This window comes from Sinohyriopsis cumingii, unplaced genomic scaffold, assembly GCF_028554795.1.
Source record: "Sinohyriopsis cumingii isolate HCF-2022 unplaced genomic scaffold, ASM2855479v2 utg002421l, whole genome shotgun sequence".
Taxonomy (NCBI): Eukaryota; Metazoa; Mollusca; class Bivalvia; order Unionida; family Unionidae; genus Sinohyriopsis; species Sinohyriopsis cumingii.
The window spans coordinates 1,142-5,986 of NW_028316204.1; the positions used below are offsets into that span (position 1 = coordinate 1,142).

The following is a 4,845-nucleotide window of genomic DNA, read 5'->3' on the forward strand; positions in this document are numbered from 1 at the left end:
TTTGTATCAAGTATTACGATGAACTAATCCGCCAATAAAGGTTTACGTTATTTAAATAAAGTGTTGCATCGGAGCCAAACTACAAGGACAATAATCGATCCATAATCATGGAATAAATACAACACTTTGATAGAAATTATTATTACATCATGTAATATCGTGATGATCAAAACTAGATCACATGCTTTCTAAGTAGAGTATACTTTGAGTCATAATAAACAACTGGTCAGAGCAAAATCATGCAGGTTCTACGCTTCCTACATCTACTTGCAATATATCAAACGTATGATCACAATTTATGCAATAATTGTATTATATACATAAATGATTTAATATCTGGTTTATTCTGATTGGTTCTAATCATTCATAGGACACAGATCTGTAATATGCTGCGATGATTCATCAATCGACCAATAGGACTGGTTTTCTCTCGGCCCTAAGAACAGTATTTTTTCACTATTAACACAATCAATCAATAGGAAAAGAACAGTATATTTTCACTATTAACACAATCAATCAATAGGAAAAGAACAGTATATTTTCACTATTAACACAATCAATGTTCATGTATCCACACAATAAAAAAACAATCCGCTTACAAATGGAATCATATCGTACGTGTAGAATTATTCAGACAAAATTGAATGCCTTACCTGGTACTTTGAAATAAGATTTTGAAAATTATTTTCAAGAAGCGTGTGCATGATCTTTACACCTCTAAACGAACATTTTTCTCTCATTGGTGTTTACTTTACTAAGTTTGCTTGGAATGTGACCGCTGAAAGAAAATAATATTACCAATTTAAGAAACGTTTTACATATATGGAAGAGAGGTACCAACATTAACATGCCCCAACGTAACACTGTTAGGCGACACGACAATTTAATAGACAGTGCTTAACAGGTACAATCTACTGACAAATGTAATTTTAAATAAAGTATATAGAATTCAAATATATTATATTTTGGAAATTCTTCATGATAGATCGAGACATTGTATGAATTAAATTTGTCAAAATGTTGCTTGAAAATATTAAGTGGAAAATGCATAAAAAATGATTTATCAAATCCATCACATGGATTATTTTTTCATAATTGTAAAAACAAACATGTCTGCATTGCAAACGGAAATTTACATCCATACAATTAAACAACATAAACAAAATACGTTTCTGGTATTTCTTAGTCATCAATTATTTAATTTGCTGAATGTATTAACTATCAATCATCGTGTTTACTTAAGTTAACATGCATGCAAAATAAGGTCCTCACGGATATAAAAGGACTGGATATTCGACGATTCAGCACAGGCATTTGCCAGACTGGTGTCACAATTTCTGATCCTACTTCAAAATTTGCTTGACATTGTTGTCATCCAGGTAAGTGATTGTATGCGACATAGAAATTATCGTTCGTTAATAACCTATACATCACGCATGGTTCTTTTAACTTATGCCATGCTTACAATTTCCGAATGTGGAGACATGAGCTTGTATACATTTGAATTATCATTTCTGGACGCAAGATACGTTTCAGTTATATTCATGCTCTCCTATTTTTGTTTTTTCTCTATTAGCAGCATTCAAGTCTTTTTGGGGAATCATACAAAGGGTCTCTAATTTTGGTAGTATATCAATTTTACATACCAGCTAACTGCGAAACAGTTTAATTTTGTAACGAAAACAATATGTTCTACAAGAAGAACCACATTATCGGTAATATATGTATAACCATATTGTCTTTAAGAGATATACATGCGTATATATGACAACCAATCTTTACAATTAATTAATTTGTTTTAATTTCATGTATAGACAAATAGATGATATAAAATATATTACTCATAGAACCGAACCGAAAAAAGTGATCCTAAATCCAAATCATGTTTTATTTAAATATCCGGTTTGAAAATTATTTTATTGTCCACTTGGGTATCATTCTTCATACTGCCTAACATCACGAAACGTTGTGGCAATCATTCACATAGTGGACCTTTCCATGGTTTGATCTAAGTTATTACACTGCGTCACACAAAATAACAATTCACTGTCAGGTGAATCTACTCTCTTTTACGCCATGTTTAGAGTTTATGTATCGTAAGATAGAACATAGAATAAAACTGAATCATAGTTGTCAGTGTAAGTCACTTTTGAAAACGCCATTAAGTTTCCATATAAAGGTCATACGGCCTTTCGCAACCATCGCCTTTATTCGTTTTTCAAGATAATGTATACGAACAGCTCACACAATTACTTTCAAGCATCACAGTATTACAAATCTGGATATGAATGTGTGTTTCCATAAGACGTTGCACAGTCAATCGCCCTAAAGCGCCACTCCTAAACTTGGAACGTATATATTTTGCAATCTGGAGACGGTATAGGATGTACTTTGTTTACAAATCAAAGGTTGCCAGTGAAATCCCGTATGAGCGAGAGCCTAATCTTCAAAATTAAAACTGTATTTATTTTCTCGTTTCTAGTGTACAATTGAAACATTTGTCACCACCGTACAATTCAAATAATATGCATTCACGCCCGGTCTTTATTCATTGAAAATGTCAGAAAATGTAACATCAACTTGCTTTCTGTTTACCGTCTAAACTACGCTCCCATACAAAACATTAAACGCTAACTGTTATTTTGTGAACTTACATTTCATTTTGCAGAGGAAAATGAAGGCCGTAATTGTTCTTGTAGCCTGCTTAGTAGGTGCTGCCATTGCTACCTATCCGTTTGGTGGCGGATATGGCAGTTATGGTGGATATGGAGGTTATGGTGGCAACGGCGGATATGGTGGCTATGGATGGCATCCTGGATATGGTGGATATGGATGGTATCCTGGACATGGTGGATATGGAGGATATGGATTATATGGTGGATTAGGTGGATACGGCTTTGGATTAGCTGGTGGATATGGTGGATACGGATCGTACTTAGGTGGTGTACTCAGGGGATACAACTGGGGATTTGGACACCACTTTCCTAAGTTTGATTACGGTTACAGTAGACACCATAAAAAGTAAGAATAAATATTAGTCATCCTTGATAAGTCTGTTACATGTTACGGTATGACGACCTTTTTACAATTTAACCATTAGCTTATCCACTTCATTTCTACTGACTCATTACATGTCTTTGTGCTTACAATTCGAAGTAGCCATAACGTCGTTTCGTCAAGATGAATATCAATATTTTATCAATATTGTATTGTTTGGGCAAGTGAGCTTGCGAAAATGCTCTAAATTTGTTCCTTTTTACAGATATTAAGACAAACAAAATGATCCAAGGACTGACAAGAGAGCGAAAGGAATATGACTCCATATCTCGATTACTAGATTAGCAGTATTTGTACATACTACATCAATAAACATATTTGATCGAAGACACTAAATTGGCTTTATCACTATTTTATTTCTATTATCTCACTTCCTCTGTCTGTCAGTCAGTATGTCTGTCTGTCTCTGTCTCTCTCTGACACACACAATTATAATATTGCCACGAGTTTATATTCTACTTTGACTGCAATTGTGATGAAAGTACTGCCAAATGTTTTAAAGTGAACGATTCTTGACGTAAAATGGGACTGAATCAATGAGTGAAATATTTAAGTAAATGTAGGCACACATTCACTTGGGAAAGAATGTTATACTCCGCTCTTGAGATGCTACGAATAAATATCTTTATCCTGATATAACTGAAAATTATAAGCATGTTTTAAAACACTTTAAATTTCACGTATATCCATGCATAAAGCACTCGAATTAATGGAACTTTGACAATCTAGTGAGCTTTTTTGCAAAAAACGCCATCGCCAGGACCAGATTTTAATGAGACTTAAACGACACTTGCAGTGTTGACACATCGATGGCCAATGTAAGGCTGAATTTTCCCTATGTAGAAAACATTGTCAAATGAAAACTAAACGAATTAGACTGGGTTCAGCAGTTGTTTAATATCAGTCACAACTGTTACAAATAGATCTGATTTCGAATCACATGGGTTCACTTAAATGCAGTGCTCATTTAAATGTACTATTGGTCCGCCATGTCAGTTATTACAATATTAGTGTACATTGATTTATAAATTACAACGATTCTGATATTAAGTTTTACGAGTTCAACAGAAGAAAATCCCATAACGTAAGATTTAAACTAAAACAAATACTTTATCACACATCGGCATCTTTTTGTCTTGTTATTTTTGTATATATTACGTATGTTGCGTTAATGATATAAAACCAGATGTATACATTTTTCATTAAAAGTAAGCGAGGCACGCCGAGTTTCCTTTTAATGAAAATGTTATACAACGAATAGTATATCATTAATACAGCATACATAGTATACTTATATTTTATTTATATCACATAGAAATGGATATATTTTCCCAATGAATATAGTTCAGATTTACTAAATTCAAACGTGTATTGACCGAGTGAATGAACTCCGTACATCCTTGCCTAGTGTGGGTTGCTACAAAATGCAGTTGTATGCCTTTTGTGGCTATTCACGATTACCTTGCATATTTCTTAGTTGATTCTTTTCTCATTTGAGTTTCTAATTTTCTTCACATTGATTAACTCAACATAATATAAACTTATGATTTAAACTTGAAAGATTGATTCAGTGAAGTTAGTAGAACACTACAAGCATATGGTTGTCTGCGCAGTTCACATCAACGTTAGTCATTCACGTACCTTACGCATGGAAATTAGCGTGGAATAAGAAACTAAGCAAAATTACTAACCAAAAAGAGGTAATTCAAATATTTTAATATATGTACAATTGATCTAATGTATTATTCTGCTTTGAGAACAGGACTAACGATCATAAAATTCTCTCTC

General features: G+C 33.2%; 1 pseudogene; it reads left to right on the forward strand.

Annotated features, from left to right (window-relative positions):
• Positions 1–1,302: 1,302 nt before the first annotated feature.
• Positions 1,303–3,393, forward strand: LOC149770750 (uncharacterized; annotated as a pseudogene).
• The last annotated feature ends 1,452 nt before the right edge of the window (positions 3,394–4,845 follow it).